At 42.3% G+C, this 17,595-nt stretch overlaps 1 protein-coding gene across 1 annotated transcript in view; it reads right to left on the bottom strand.

Annotated features, from left to right (window-relative positions):
• The window catches only part of cdh23 (cadherin-related 23), a 1,051,763-nt gene that overhangs the window by 742,544 nt on the left and 291,624 nt on the right, over positions 1–17,595 (bottom strand). The window lies entirely within an intron of this gene.

Here is a 17,595-nt window from a genome sequence, read left to right as displayed (position 1 = left end):
GTCACCACCTGAGATTCAACCAACAACGGTTGTATCGTCAGCAAATTTATAGATGGTATTTGAGCTATGCATAGCCACTCACTCATGTGTATATATAGAGTAAAGCAGTGGGCTAAGCACACACCCTTGAGGTGAGCCAGTGTTGGTCGTCAGTGAGGAGGATATGTTATCACCAATTTGCACAGATTGTGGTCTTCCGGTTAGGAAGTTGAGGATCCAATTGCAGAGAGAGGTACAGAGGCCCAGATTCTGCAACTTCTCAATCAGGCCCTGCTGCAAGAAAGCAGTACCATCATCAATAACCCCCACCATCCAAGCCACACGGTCTACCCACTACTGGTGAGGAGATACAGGGGCCTTGGGTGCCACACCACCAAATTCAGGAACAGTTATTATCCTGCAACCAACCAGGTCCCTGAATCTGCATGGATGATTTCACTCACCTCATCTCTGAAATGATTGCACAACCTGTGGACTCACTTTCAGAGACTCTACAACTCATGCTCTCAGTATTATTTAATCACACGATTTGGCTTCCTTTGCACATTGGATGCTTGTTCATCTTTGTTCATAAACACTATTGCACTTGTTTATTTTTCTGTAAATGTCTGTAAGATAATGAATCTCAAGGTAATATATGATGACATATACATACTTCAATAATAAATTTACTTTGACTTTGATATTGAATAAAACTACTCCTCTACAAACCAAGCACCCTCTATTCTCAGTTTGCTGTGGCACTATGACCTTCACATTTCCTCTATCACATCCCTGAAGCTTGTGATTTTGATCCATTTCAATCTGAAATTAAAGTCAGACTCAACTTTAAATATCTCCTGAAGTTGGAGAAGGGCAATTACCAATGCTATTTTGACAGCAGTTTTAATTTCAAATCCTAGCAGAAGAAATGCAGCCAGTTAAACCTAAGTGACTCACAAGCAGTCATCAAACAATTGTACATTATAACTAACTGTTACTTAACTGCTCAACACTTTACAAAAATATAACTGTGAAAAGGCCAAATGGTTGATCAACCTCATTCTATCAACAACAAGAATTACGGATTTAACCAACCTGATTTATCAACTAAGCATAAGGGAGATATTCTTGATGATAAACTTTTAACAGTTATTACCATCCCAAGGGTTTTCACTCCATTCACTTTAATCAATTCCATTCCAAGGAATCAATGGCAGGAAACCATCCATATTTCTTATTATATTTTAGTATTGTTTCTAGCCAGCTATCAGCCCTTTTTATTTAACCTGATACTCATTCCACTTTGACAGTGGCACACTAACTGGTTTATTATTCAGTATAGATCGGCTTTATTTGTCACATGTACATCAAAACACACATGCATCAACAGCCAACACAGTCCGAGAATATGCTGGAGGCAACCTGTACATGTTGCCGTGCTTCTGGTGCAAACTAGTACATCTAACCAATCAGTACGTCTTTTAGAATGTGGGAGGAAACCCATGCATCCAGAGACCATACAAACTCCTTACAGACAGCAGCAGGAATTGAACACCCATTGCTGGCACTGTTAAGGTAACCGCTGCACTACCATACCACCCTTTATCCATTTTTTTACCCTCAGCTCTACAGATTGGAATTCATTAATGAAAGTTAAGATATTTGCACAATTTATGCCCCAGTCCCTCACACATTCACCTCAGGTTTGGGTCCCTCAACAAAAAATGAGTACACAAAAATTTAGGTCAACACACCTGCACAGTGTCAGCAACAAATTCTTTTAGATGTGCTACTTCTCAGGTGAAACATTAAGCCAAAGATCATTTGCTCCTCAAGTGGTTGCTAAAGATCCCATTAATTTTTCCACAGAGAAACAGAGGTTTTCCTGGAATGTTGGCCAACATTTATGCCTTAATGCCATAGAAGCAAATTATCTCATTATTATCATATTGATAATTGTGAAAATTTGCTGTGGATAAACAGACTTGCCACATTTCCTTTCCTACATATGAAAAACAACTCATTAGTTGTTGAGTATTATGTGGTTCTGAGAATCTCAAAGGTGTTATATGAATGCAAATCTGTTTTTTTCAATACAAAACACTGTCACCAAGCTAAAACATTAGAATATCGAACAGTAAAGCACAATATAGGCCCTTAGGTACACAATGTTGTGCTGAGCTTTTAACCTACTCCAAGATCAATCTAACTGTTCCCTCCTCCACAGCCGTCCATTTTTCTTTCATCCATATGCTTATAAGTCTCTTAAGTGGCCCTAATGTATCTGACTCTACCACCACCCCTGGCAGCAGGTTCCACACACCTACCAATCTAAAAATATTAGCGCTGACATCCACCTCCTGTACTTCCCACCAATCACCTTGAAATTATGCCCTCTTCTATTCGCTATATCTGGCATGGGAAATATTTGCTGGCTGCCCATTCTATAGCAACACACACAAAATGGTGAAGGAACTCATCAGGTCAGGCAGCATCTATGAAAAATGAAGGGCCAAGTCCTTTCTTTAGGACTGGAAAGGAAGTGTGAAGATGCCAGAATAAAAGTAAGGACCACAAGGTAGAAGGTGAAGGTGAAGCTGGGTAGGTGGAAAAGATAAAGGACTGGAGAAGAAGGAATCTGATAGGAGAATGGACCATGGGAGAAAGTGAAGGATACCAGAGGAAGTTGAAAGGTAGACAAGAAGATGTATGAGGGTAGAATGGAGAATAGAAAGTGAAAGGGAGAAGGAAAAAGAAGAAAAAAAATTACCAGGTGGAATTGATGTTCACTTCATCAGATTGGAGGGTACCAAAATAGAATATGAGGTGTTGCTTCTCCAACCTGAGAGTGGTCTCATCATGACAGAAGACTGACATTTTGGAATGGGAATGGGGATAGGAATTAAAATAGTTGGCCACTTGGAAATCCCACTTTTGGCAAATGGAGTGCAGGTGCTCAACAATGTGGTCCCCCAATTTATGTCAGGTCTCACTAATGTAGAGGAGTTCACACCAGGAGCACTGGATACAATAGACAACCCCAACAGATTTGCAGGTTAAGCCGTGCCTCATCGGGAAGGACTGTTTGGGGCCCTAAATGGAGATGAGGGAGAAGATATGTAGACAAGCATAGCATTTCTCTTGCTTGCAGGATTATGTGCCAGGATGGAGATGAGAGCAAAGGGAAGAATGGACAAGGGATTCCTGGAGGAAGCGATCCCTGCAGAAAGAGAAGATGTGGGGGGTGAGGAGGAGGAGGTAAAGATGTGTTTGATGGGAGGCTGCCTATGAAGATGGTGGAAGTTGCACTGAGTGATGTGTTGGATGTGAAGGCTCCTGTTAAGGTGGCAGGAAGACAGGGTGAGTGCAGATATTTGGCAAATGGATAAAATGGTTTATGATTCTCCACTCTATCTATACCTTATATCCTCTTACACACTTCTATCAAATCACCTCTCAACCTCCTCCACTCCAAAGAGAAAAGCCTTAGCTTCCTCAGTCTGTCCTCATGAGAAATGCTCTTTAATCCATTCAATATTCTGGTAAATCTCCTCTGCATCTTCACTAAAGCTTCATCATCCTTCCAACAATGAAATGACCAGAACTGAACACAATTCTCCAAGTGTGGTCTACCCAGAGTTTTATAGAGCTGCAACATTATCTCATGGCTCTTGAACTCAATCCCCTACCCAAATGAAAGCTATCACACTATATGCCTTCTTAACCTCCTTATCAACTTGCAAGGGAACCCTAAGGGATCTATGGACACAGACCCTGTGATCCCTCTGTTCCTCCACACTGCTAAGGATCATGCCATTAACCCTCTACTCTGCTTTCAAGTTCCAATTATTTTATCATCTTATACACCAGCATCAAGTTAGCTCCTATCCTTCTTCACTCCAAAGCGAAAAGTACTAGCTTGCCCAACCTTTCCTCTAATCCAGGCAGCATCCTGGTAAATCTCCTCTCTACCCTCTCTAAAGCTTCCATATCTTTTCTATAATGAAGCAACAGAACAGAACAGAGTGTGGTCTAACATTACCTGTTTCTTTTTCCATAGTGACTGCTCAGTCTTCCGAGCAGCCCCAAAATCTTCCACTTTTAAAATTAGTGTTTTTTTATCTTTGCTTTTTGATGGGTATTTAACAATTTATCTCCAATGAAGAAGTGCTTTGATTAGCAAGTACATCTTTAAACAAAATATACTCACCCTTTGCACTCCTGTCTAAAAGTATATCGCATATATTCATATTCTTCCTCGAACAGAACAACAAACTTACAAACAGGACCTCACTAATAAGCAGACTATTAAAGAAACCAGTCTCAATTTACAATCAAACATATCTAAGAATTTGATTAAATTGCACTGAGAACTGCTTCAGGTTCAATAACCACTTTCTGTCAGTAGTTACTGCTTTTGCTAATAGATACCAATTTATTGGTTTTAAATATTTGAAATATCAGTCTAATTTGCACAGTAAGCGATCATTAATTTTTAATTAAAACTCATGATCTCAGCATGAGATACACAATTCATACTGTATTTGGAAGGACATGAGCTGCTAATTGTTCTGCACGTGTTATAGAATAATTTTTGCTGAGACTTGTATTTTGATATTGTATCACTTTGCATTTATCCTTAAGTCAACTACATAAAATAAAGTTTGCTCTTTGTGGGAGCTTCATGTGCACTGACTGGCACAGTATTTTGGATGGACAATGAAAGCACCTCAAAAGTCCTTCATTGGAGGGATAACGCCTTAGTCAGAAAAGGACCTACATACCATAAGTTTTTCCTTATAGCTTGACATCACTTCCAGATGGCCACCTGGAGCCTCCAGTTGCTAGTTATTTTATTTTTCCTCCCCATTCTCTCACTGACATGTCTACCCTCAGACTCCTCTACAGCCAGGATGAGGCTAAATGCAAACCTCTTATTCTGCCTGGGTGGACTTCAATCTAATGGCATGAACATTGAATTCTCCAACTTTGGGTAAAATGCTCCCTTCTGTCTCTTTTCTCTCTCCTCATGATCTACCTAGTTCTTCCTCCGCTCAGCCCTAACCTCCATCATCCAATTTCTTCCCTCTATCTTTAACCTGTTGATCATCTACATACTCCTTCCACTGGTTCTCCTTCCCCACAATTCCCATCTGCCCTCCCTATCTCCGTCACTCGATCCCAAGCTCCACATTCATCTCCTATCAGATTCCATTATTGTCAACCTGTTGTCACCTCCACCTATCACTCCCCAGCTTCTGGCACTATTTCTACTGTCCCCTCCCCCATCTCCACTCTCACCTAGATCCATAGATCCACCAAGTAAGTGCTAGATCTTGCTTCACCCCTTCCCACCACCTTTTTATATGGTTAGTGCTCCTCTGACTTTCAGTCCGAATGTAGGGTCTCAGTCCAAAACACCAACTCTCCACTTTCCTCCACAGATGCTGCCTGATTCCCCGAGATTCTCTGGCGCTTTGTGTGTTGCATCAGATTGTAGCACCTGCAGTCTCTTTGTCTCCCATTCCAGGATTATGGATTGCTAAACACCTTTCACTGGACTGCATTTATAGAAACAGACATGGTACTTACAGAGCCAACCCATGCCCACATCTTGGCCTCTCTGACCACATCTCCATAATGTTAATCCTAGTATACCGACCTCTGCTGGAAATGGAGAAGCCGGTCAAGAGAACCATCACTGTGAGGCCTAATGAGGTAATCTCTATGCTTCAGGGCTGTTTTGAACAGAATAACCATCAGATGTTCAAGGAGGCTGCTGCAAACAGAAAAGACACAGACCTCAAGGAATATGCCCCATCTTTCACCAGCTACATCTTCAGGTGTGTGGATGACGTTGGTACCTCAAGAACAGTCATCTCACTGCCCTAGCTGAATGCAGAGGTGTGTCCCTATTAAAATACCAGTACACTGTCTTCAAGCCTAGAGACAGAACAGCTTTCAGAGCAGCCAGAGGAAATCTCATCTTAGGCATCAAGGAAGCAAAGACCTCCTAACCACAAGAAATTCAGAAACACATTTTCTATTAAGATCCGCAGTGCATGTGGCTGTGCATCAAGGGCATTACTGATTATGCAAGGGGAAATAGTGTTGACTGCACCAGTGACGCCTCCCTCCCTGACACTCTAAGCAACTTTTAGGAATGCAACACAGTGCAAGCCATGAAAGCTACACCCCCTCCACCCCGTCCAGGTGAACAGCCGCTGTCTATAACAGAAGACATGAGAAGGACTCGGAGAAATTCAACCCCTGAAAGGCAGCTGGACCATATAACATTCCAGGCCAAGTACTCAAGGAGAGTGCACACCAGCTCACTGACACCTTCACAAACATTTTCAACACTCCACTCAACCAGGCTGTTGTCCCCACATGCTTCAAATCAGCCACCATCATCCTTTCTACACTGTCAGAACCATACAGCTATCGCCCAGCGGCAGTGATGCCAATCGTCATGAAGCGCTTTGAGTGGCTGGTAATGGCACATATCAAAAACTATTCCTGCCAGATTGGGCACTCACCAATCTGCTTACTGACAGAACCACTCTATGATAGAGGCCATAGCACCTGTCATGCATCTGGCCCTAACACACCTAGAAAACAAGAACACTTAGGTCAGAATGCTGCTTCTGGATTTCAGTTCATCATTCAACAAACTCCTGCTCCTCAGTCTAAATACACCACTGTGCTCTGGGCTGTTGGATAGACTTCCTAACCAACAGTCCCAAGATAGTCGGGATGCACAACTGCTCCTCCTTTCCCATCATCCTCAACATGGGTGCCCCCTCCCAACCCCTCGGGGCCGTGCACTGTGCCTTTTGCTGTACACTCTGCTCACACATGACTGCACGGCGAAATACTCGAGCAAGTAAGTTCAAGATTATTGTCATCTGACTGCATATATATATTAACCAAACAAAACAACATTCTTCCACACCATGGGTGCATCCATACAAAAAATCACATACAGCACACAAACCAAAATATTATACTATAAATAAGTTAATAAAATACAATTAAAAATTTATGCAGTAATGCACAGCAAACAGCTCACTATCCTAGTGATGAGACCGTGGTGGTGGTGGGGTATTCATTAGTCTCACAGCCTGAGGGAAGAATCTGTTACCCAGTCTGGTAGTCCGAGTCATGATGTTTCTATGCCTCATTAGTCAAGTTCACCAATGACACGACAGTGGTGCAGCTCATCACCAATAATGATGAGATGGCCTACAGAGAGGAGCTGGAGGAGCCTGACGACTGGTGCCAGGAAAATAGCCTTTTTCTCAATGTAAACAAGACAAAGGAGATGGTTATCAACTTCAGGAGAAGTCACACCACTCATACCCCTCTGTACGATGGCGGCACAGCATCAGAAACTGCAAGCAGTTTCAAACTCCTGGGAGTGCACATCTTGCACAACCTCACATTGCCCCAAAGCACATCCTGCACAATTAGGAAAGGTCACCAACGTCTCTATATTCTGAAAAGGCTGGAAAGCTGGACATCGACACTTGCATCCTTCTACAGATCTGCAGTAGACCTTAAGATCATAAGAGAGCGTACTAATATGCTGCATCACTGCACTGCAGCGAACGGGAAGGTTCTACAAAGGGTAGTCAACACGGCCCAACGCATCACCAGCACCATCCTACCTGTCATCAAGGATGTAGGGATGGGCAATAAATGCTGGCTTAGCTGCTGACATCCAACATCACGTAGATGAATAAAAATATTAAACATACAGAAAGGTGCCAGAAAAGGACCAGTAACATTTTGCAGGATCCCACCCACCCTGCTCAAGGACTGTTTGTTCCACTCCCATTAGGGAAGAAGCTACGTTAACATCGATTCCCTGACAAGACTCAAAGCCGGTTACTTTCCCCAAGCAATGAGGCTGGTTGCCACCTCCACCCACTACTTTATCATTTTCTCTCTCACCTTATGTACAGACACTCCAATGGTTAGCATTACTTTATGGACATACAGTCAATCTATGTATATAACTACTGTAAGTATTTACATTTATTGCATGTTTTTTTTATTATTGTGTTCTTTATCTTAGTGTTTTTTTGGGCTGCATCAGGTTTGGAGTAACAATTATTTTGTTCTCCTTTACACTTGTGTACTGGAAATTATATTAAACAGTGTTGCATCTTAACTACATTGTTCTAGGGTTTGAGGGTCATACTGCATCGATATCCAATGCAACATTAAGTTAGATAAGACAAGCCACTCAACACACAGATGGTAAACAGATCTTCCCCTGAATTATAACATTCACATAATGACAGAATATACTGTAAATAGTTATAATTACTACCAGTTCTACATGGCTTTTGATGATTCCTTGCTCAATGGATTAACACTCACTGCAGTTTGGAAGAATAAGTGGTGATCACATTGAAATAGATAAAGCTCCAAAGGAGTTGGAGAAGTTGATCCCCAGATAAAGAGTTGAAAACCTAGTGGAGAGAGTGCAGAGTAGTCAGAGAGTTATGGATTATTTGGAATTCCCTGCCTCCAAGTGCTATCACCACCACCTTCAAGTAAAGAGAAAGGAATTAGGAAAAGGGCAAAAGTAGAGCTGAGAAAGGTCAACCTGATCTTATTGCAAATACCATCACAGACTTATTTAATTAACCAAATGTAATGGTGGGGTGTGAACTCACATCACAAAGTCAGTGGTTGAGGCCATTGTATACTAGCCCAGTAATTTAACTACTCTGCTGCAGTACCCTGTACTACAAGTGCCAAACATAGTTCTTTTTGCAATAACCTATTCTGCAATTTGTTATCATGCTCCAACCACCCAGGAGACAGCAAGTATCTGCTCATTTGCAGCAGCAGATGTGAGCAGTACAGAGGTTATGCTGATAACGATGCCAGGATCTAAACAGATATCACAGTCGCTTAAATAAACCTGTTTATTAAGGTTCCAGGAGTAGAACATGCTCCAAATTTTCTACATACTCAGCACTCCTAAACCCTGCAGGGCATCAATGGGCAAAGTTCCTTTTAAAGAGCTCAAGCCAGGTAAAAACATTTCAGTATTTATTCACACCTTAGAGAATATTCTATGAACTCAAGGTACAATGAGCACTTTAATCTTCCGTTTATTAAAATATCACAGTCATCCTTTGCAGGCTAAGATCAATAGACATTTGCACACTAAGGAAATCAAGAGACTATGGGGATTGGCAGAATATGAATTCAATCATCATCTTACTGAATGGTAAAGTAGACTCAAGGGACATATGATCTATTCTGCTCCTATTTCATACATTCTTATTTAATTAAGAATGATTAATTTTTTATAAAGATAAATTTTCAGGCCTTTTTGATTCCTCAAGAAATACACCCTTTAAAGCCCATAATTTATTGCACTGTTGTAAAACTTAAGAATTGTACATACACTTTCAAAAAAAATTGAGCGAATAAATGAACAACAACCATGAACAAGGTCAACGATCTAATTACTTAATATAATCCTTTCTAGAGTTTACAAAGCACACAAAAATATAAGAGCAGATTTTGATTTAGAAGTTGATTTAATTTCTGGCTTGGACTTAAGCAGGCCTGTTACGATAATATAGAAGCCAGAAGAAGTCAGAAGGCTTCTGTACAACTGTAATGATTCAAACATATCATAAATTTCAGCACTTTGCAGGCAAGCTTTCAGTTCTTATGAACTGAATGAATTGAGACATTGTGAATGGAGAACTCTGGGCTGGGACACCCAGAGCAAGCAATAAAGTAACGTATTTCGTATTACATGTAGGATTTTGATTCTGTGCCTGCCTCTTCAGATAATGATTAATATCAGTCACTTTCCTAAGGGACCAAACTTCCTTTGTTTATGGATTGGCATTTTCAGAGGAAAACTGTCACAGTCAGTTATTTAGTTAGCAGTTGCTTTTCGTCCAGTCACCAAAAGGTTAAAGAGACAAATTAGTCTGTTGAGCTATGTTGGAAAGATGAAGAAAAGACAAGCAGGAAGCATTTCAACAGCATTTTTCATGTCCTATTCAGGATTTCCTGAAGTACTCCACAGCCAATGATAATTCTTAAAAGTGCAGTCACGTCTTATTGTTAGAAATTTGGCAATCGATATACCAAGCAAGCTCCCACAGATACAATGTGGTGCAGACAGACATGGTTTGCTATGGTTGGTAGATAAACATTGCCCAGGCCAAGGGATATCTCCCTGATTTCTTTTCACAACATAGTTACAGGATTTAGGACCAGGAGGCACATCCTTAAAATAGAAGGTTGTCTCCTTAGAACAGAGATGAGCGGGAATTTCTTTAGGCAGTGGGTGGTGAATTTATGGAATTCATTGCCACAAGCAGCTCTGGAGACCAAGTCACTGAGTATATGTCATGCAGAGGTTGTTAGGTACTTGAATAGCAAGATGTCAAAGGTTCTCTTACTATTTATTGATATGTTTATTATTTAGTGTTGCATTTGTTATGTTATGATTGCACTGCTCCTGGGAAATGCTGTCTCATTCTGCCCTGCAGAGCTGATGTACAGTTAGAATGACAATAAAGTTTCTGAATCTTTTGAATCTTTAAGGGGAAAAGGCAGGAGAATGGGCTTAAGAGGGAAAATAAATCAGCCATGATCAAATAGGGGAAGAGACTCAATGGACTGAATGGCCTAATTCTCCTTCTATGACTCATGGACTTTTATACCTGCCTGGAGTTGCAGAGAGGGCTTCAGTTTAATGTTGTAGTTATGGTGACACTGGGGCACTGACCATGGATTCATGTAATAATTTCCCTGGGCAGAGATTTGAGCTTGCAACATTCTGACCAAGTGACAAGGGATCAAACCACCCCATTAATGTGTCAAATCATGGAGTCAAATTCTTCTACTTTAACAGTTCTGGGGATGACTAGTGATTAAGTTTGCACATCATCACTATTTATTATGTAGCTATCTTCTACTGACTGAATTTTGCTGGGAGAAGTCACTCCGGTTTTAACAATAGACCCAGTTGCATTAAGGGTCATGACTAGGACTAGGAGATTGAATTAGAAACAGGCTTAATATCACTGGCATATGTTGTGAAAATTGTTGTTTTGCAGCAGCAGTACATTGCAATACACAACAAAAACTATATATATATATACACACACACACATATACACACACTATATACACACACACACACACACACACACACACACACACACACACACACACACACACACACACACACACACACACCTGGTCACCTCATTACAGGGAGGATGTGGATGCAACCTTCCTTGGAGTGACAGAGAATGAGAGGTGACCTGATAGAGGTGTATGAGGTGAGGCATTGATCGTGTGGATAGCCAGAGGCTTTTTTTCCAGGGCTGAAATGGCTAACACGAGGGAGCATAGTTTTAAGGTGCTTGGAATTAGGTACAAAGGGGATGACAGAGGTAAGTTTTCACGCAGAGAGTAGTGGATGCATGGAATACACTGCCAGCGAAGGTGGTAGAGGCAGATACAATAGGGTCTTTTAAGAGACTCTTAGATAGGTACATGGAACTTAGAAAAATAGAGAGCTATGTGGTAGGGAAATTCTTGGCAGCTTCCCGAGTAGTTTACATGGTCAGCACAACATTGTGGGCCAAAGGGCCTGTAATGTGCTATAGATTTTCTATGTTCTATGTTCTACATTAAATGTGCAGAAAGGGAGGATAAAATGCTGAGGTAGCGCTCATCAGTTCATTGTCCATTCAGTAATTTGATGGCAGAGGGAAAGAAGCTTTTAATGGAATGATGAGTGCAGATAATCAGGCTCCTGTATCTCCTCCTTGATGGCAGCAATGAGAAGAGGGCATGTCCTTGGTGATGGGGGTCTTTAATGATATATGCTGCTTTTTGGGGTGTTACGAATGTGATGCAACTCTGAGGGGCCGAAGGGTACAAAGTCGCCCCCTCCTTTTTGAGAATCGCAAGATCGCTATTAATTCGGGTCTGGGACCCAGGAAATGAGAGAGAGACGTCCAGAATACACAAGGTTTGGAATGTGTCCTGACCTCAGTGAAACTGAACCGCTGATAATGGCCATTGTCTCTTGGAGACGGAATTGTGTATTGAGTACTGTACTATTCATTGAAACCCCTCAGGGGGGGGACAGCCAGAGTGGGCTGGTTGAGGGATTGCATCATCCCAACCTGAATGACATCTGAGACCCCGAGAGTGAGGATAAAAGAGGGTCTGGGGAACAACCCCTTTAGACGCACCAGGAGAAACGCTGGAAATCCCGTGATAGCGTTTGATAGCGAAAGCCGGTGGGGGCTCGTGTGCGTCCTCCCTTGCCTGGGTGGCGGGCTCACCACGGAAGAACAGTTTAGCTAAAGGAGAGGTCACAATGGAACGGCCATGACAACGAGACACCTGACGGATCGGAATCATAAAGGAAAGCCGGCAAGTTATTCTCCTAAATCTCTCTCTCTCTCTCTCCAACAATTGAAACACAGCAGTCCGCAACGGCTGCAGCCTGTATGAACTGAATGAACTATATATTTCCATCGGACAATACATTATCCCCTAGACAACGATAGAGCTTATTTCTTATTATTATACCCGCACTTTTAGATTTAGTATTGACGACGTATATTATCTGTATATTTGCATTGATATTATTTTTGTGTATTTTTACTAATAAATACTGTTAAAAATAGTATCATCAGACTTCAACGGATGTCTCTATCTTTGCTGGTAAGTAACCCAGTTACGGGGTTCGTAACAACTTGGGGCCTCGTCTCGAGATTTGATACCAAATTGGAGGGCCAGTAAATCGGGCTTTTAAGTCCAGACTTGGATCTGGTTGCGCGGGTAGCCAGACGGGAAACCAGCAAAGATGGACATAGATTATTTCATAGAAAACCCGACTCTGGAGGCGCTAGAGGCTGCCACAAAGTCGGACTTGATAAATATTGCAAAAGAACTAAATATCGCCGAGGTGAGGTTGTCAATGAAAAAGCGGGAGGTGCGGAGGGCCATAACTCAGTATTATATTGTGAAGAATGTGTTTTCGGCTGAGGTATTGGAAAATATCCCTGAAAAGGTACCAGCTAGTGGGACAGCTCAGTTAGAGTTGGAGAAATTGAGGCTGGACGCGGAACAGAGGAAAAGGGAGTATGAGCTCCAGCTAAAGGAGTTAGAGGTGAAAAGGGAGCAGGAAAGAGCTGAAAAGCAGAGGGAGCATAAAATTAAGTTAAAACCGCTGGAAGCAGCTGAAAAAGAGAAGGAAAGAGCTGAAAAGGAGAAGGAAAGAGTTGAAAAGGAGAGGGAGACAGAGAAACAGAGGAAACATGAGATGGACATGGAGAAGTTAAGGCAAGAGTGAAGAGCTCAAGGACCAGACTGAGAGGAGAGATTTAATGTTAGTCGGGAGTTTAGGTTAGTACCTCCGTTCGAGGAGACGGATGTTGATAGTTATTTCTTGCATTTTGAAAAGGTGGCAGAGAGTCAGAAGTGGCCCAGAGATCAGTGGGTGGCGTTGTTACAAAGTGTGCTAAAAGAGAAGGCACAACGGGCATATGCGGTGTTGTCCATGGAGGAGGAGGAGTCTGAGAATTATGAGAAAGTAAAGGAGGCCATTATTCAGGCCTATGAATTGGTACCTGAGGCCTATAGACAAAAGTTCAGAAATTTAAAGAAAGGGTGGAATCAGACGTATGCAGAGTTTGCCTATGAGAAGGGTGTGCTCTTGGATCGCTGGTGTGCAGCAGAAATGGTGGAAGAGGATTTTCGGCGTTTCCGGGAGTTAATTCTGATTGAGGAATTTAAAGGTTGTGTTTCAGATGATATCCGGATGTATTTGAACGAGAAGCCGAATAAGTCCATATCCGAATTTGCTAGGTTCGCAGATGAATATGCCCTAACCCACAAGACAAAGTTTTCCTCAAATAAGTGTTACCAGAAAGACCGTGGGAACGGTAGAGAAAGCCCGCCGGCTGAGGCAGAGATCCCGCCGGGAGCTAGTGGTAAAATTAAGGAGGAGGAAAGGCAAGACGGCAGGAAAGGTCCTGGCTTGACCTGTTTTAATTGTGGAAAGGTGGGTCATATTGCATCTAAGTGCCTTGCTCCGAGGAAGGAGGTAGGAAGAGGGAAAGCAGCAGTCCCTACAGGATGTATTGTGGTGATCAGTAAATCGACGAGAAAGCCCCAGGTAGACAGAATACGAGAGGGGCCTGAGAAATTTATTTCAGAAGGAACCGTGTCTGTGAAAGAGGGAGACACACCAGTTCCAGTACGGATCTGGAGAGACACTGGAGCTGAGCTGTCATTGATTCGCAGTACCGTACTAGATTTTGGTCCTGAGACGGGAGAGGTAGCTTTGAGAGGCATAGGAAAAGGGACAGAAGCGGTGCCCTTGCATAGGATCATTATAAATTGTGAGCTGGTATCTGGACCAGTTGAAATAGGGGTGCGATCAGAATTCCCGAGAACTGACGTAGACCTCCTTCTGGGTAACGATTTAGCTGGTGGTGACGTTTGGTCGGCCATGGAGCTGACGAGCCAGCCTGTAAGTGTTGAGGACCCGCCCCTAGATTCCAAGATCTATCCCGCATGTGCGACCACTCCCAGCATGTCGAGAAAGGCAGCTGAGAAAGAGGCCAGTATTGATTTGGCTGAGACGTTTTTACTGACCCTGTACCAAGAGGGGTTAGAGGGTGGTAAAACGGAGAATAGGGAGGTGAAAGAGAGTAAGGGAGAGGAGGAAGACCTGCCCTTAGCCAGGAGGAAATTTATAGAGGCACAGAGTAAAAATGAGAAACAGATAAGGCTGTTAGAAGGTCCAGGGTTGGACATGGATGATCTGTCTGGTTTGACAGAACTGTTCGAAGAAGTTGAAAATTTTAAAGGTGTTCCCGATAATGAAATGGGGGCAGTCCTGGATGAAAAGGATGCCATTACCTTGAAGAAGTCTGCTGGGTTGGCAGATGAGGTTGTTTCAGCCCGCAGGGTTGAGTTTACTCCGGAAGGGAGTTGCCCAGAGAGTAACTGGGAGGATCAGGGAAACTTAGAATTTGAAAAGTGTACTGGTATTGAAAGCCTGGAAGAGGCAGATGTCCTGTTTCAGTGTGTCCAAGATGTGGATGCACGTGGTACTGAACCTAGTAATGGAACTCAGAAAAAGTCTGAGGTATTTGATTCAGTTGAAAAGGAATGCAGTCCTTGTGGGTCAGATGGACTTGGTTCAGTGAAGAAAGGGTTAACCTTGGTAATAGTGGGAAGTGAGAATTCCCAGTTGTTTGTGTTCGAAGGTGTGTTAAGAGTTAGTGAGGAGATAAAAGGTGGTGATGTGAATCTTATTATTGAAGGAGAAGGGAAAAGTGTAGTTCCTAAATTGAATGAAGAAAATTTAAAGTCTGGATTGATGTCAGAAGCAGCAACCAGGCTACAGGGACAAGGGCTTGGTAACACGGTGCCTGCTAATCAATTACAGGTTGCTTTGGAATGTAAAGGTTCCCCACACGCTATTGTTATTCAAGAGTGTGCTGTGAAGAGGCAGAATTTGAAATGCTGTTTGGACAAAGAGGGATCGCTTGCAGATCTTAAATAAATTGAAAACTAATAGAATGAAGGGTCCTGAAGATAAAACTAACGACTTGCTTAAAAATAAAGGATTGTGTGGAAATTCAGCAAATGAGCTACGTTTGGAACACATTGTTGATAAAATAACTCCTATAAAAGGAGCATGCAAAAGCTTATTCCACACTGGTGCACAAGTTAACCACGTGGGAGTTAACTGGAAAAGGGGCGCGGGTTGACGGGATGCCATTTTAAATAACAGGATCCGGTTTTAAGGGATTTCAACAAAGTATGTAACTAATAAAGACAACCCCCATGGAAGATTGACTGTTAAGTTTGAAAGTAAAATAAAGATTAGTATTTGCATGAACTTTTGTAATATACACGTAAGCTAAGATCACAACTCTTTAGTTTTTGTTTGCTGAAGAAAAGAAATAAAAATAGGTGGTTATTAAATTGGAGTCTGATGCTACAAGAATTTTATTAAGGTACAAGATGTTAAGATATTAAAGGAAGTGACAATGTAATCGCTAACTGTTTAGATGCTGAATTGAATGTATAACTGTATTACTCTGTAGTGAAAAAAAAAACTCTTTTGTATTGTGTTAGATTCTGAAATCCTGTAAGACTCGGTATTAATTAATTTTTACCTGTGGTAAAAATCTTAGAAGGAAGGGGGTGTTACGAATGTGATGCAACTCTGAGGGGCCGAAGGGTACAAAGTCGCCCCCCTCCTTTTTGAGAATCGCAAGATCGCTATTAATTCGGGTCTGGGACCCAGGAAATGAGAGAGAGACGTCCAGAATACACAAGGTTTGGAATGTGTCCTGACCTCAGTGAAACTGAACCGCTGATAATGGCCATTGTCTCTTGGAGACGGAATTGTGTATTGAGTACTGTACTATTCATTGAAACCCCTCAGGGGGGGGACAGCCAGAGTGGGCTGGTTGAGGGATTGCATCATCCCAACCTGATTGACATCTGAGACCCCGTGAGTAAGGATAAAAGAGGGTCTGGGGAACAACCCCTTTAGATGCACCAGGAGAAACACTGGAAATCCCGTGACAGTGTTTGATAGCGAAAGCCGGTGGGGGCTCGTGTGCGTCCTCCCTTGCTTTGGTGGCGGGCTCACCACGGAAGAACAGTTTAGCTAAAGGAGAGGTCACAATGGAACGGCCATGACAACGAGACACCTGACGGATCGAAATCATAAAGGAAAGCCGGCAAGTTATTCTTCTAAATCTCTCTCTCTCTCTCTCTCTCTCTCTCCAACAATTGAAACACAGCAGTCCCCAATGGCTGCAGCCTGTATGAACTGAACGAACTATATATTTCCATCGGACAATACATTATCCCCTAGACAACGATAGAGCTTATTTCTTATTATTGTACCCGCACTTTTAGATTTAGTATTGACGACGTATATTATCTGTATATTTGCATTGATATTATTTTTGTGTATTTTTACTAATAAATACTGTTAAAAATAGTATCATCAGACTTCAACGGACATCTCTATCTTTGCTGGTAAGTAACCTAGTTACGGGGTTCGTAACAGGGGCAAACAATAGTTGATTGTCAGTGAGGAGGAGATGTTATTTCCGATCCACAGGGACTATAGTCTCCCTGTGAGGAAGTCAAGGATCCAGTTGCAGAGGGAGTTACAGAAACCCATATTTTGGAGCTTGGTGATTCGTACTGTAATTATGTTGAATACAGTCAATAAACAGCAGCCTGGCATAGGAATTACTATTGTCCAGGTGATCCATGGCTGAGTGGAGAGCCTGTGAGATTGCATCCGCTGTAGACCTATTACTGCCGTTGGCAAATTGCAGCAGATTGAAACACCAAGAGAAATTGCACGTAGACTGAAACCTTTCTCTTAATGGATTGTTTCACCACATTAATGGTTGACAGACTCAGGAGAGCTAGAAGTACATCAGTCTGAAGTTCCAGTACAGACTGAACTAGCAGCACTGGATTTTTGCCAGAGTGGCATCTGCTTCACACTTGCTCCTGCAAAACAAGCAGTACTGCCATTTAATATCCATT

Source organism: Hemitrygon akajei, chromosome 21 (genome assembly GCF_048418815.1).
Source record: "Hemitrygon akajei chromosome 21, sHemAka1.3, whole genome shotgun sequence".
Lineage (NCBI taxonomy): Eukaryota > Metazoa > Chordata > Chondrichthyes > Myliobatiformes > Dasyatidae > Hemitrygon > Hemitrygon akajei.
This window is presented reverse-complemented; position numbering and strand designations above follow the sequence as displayed.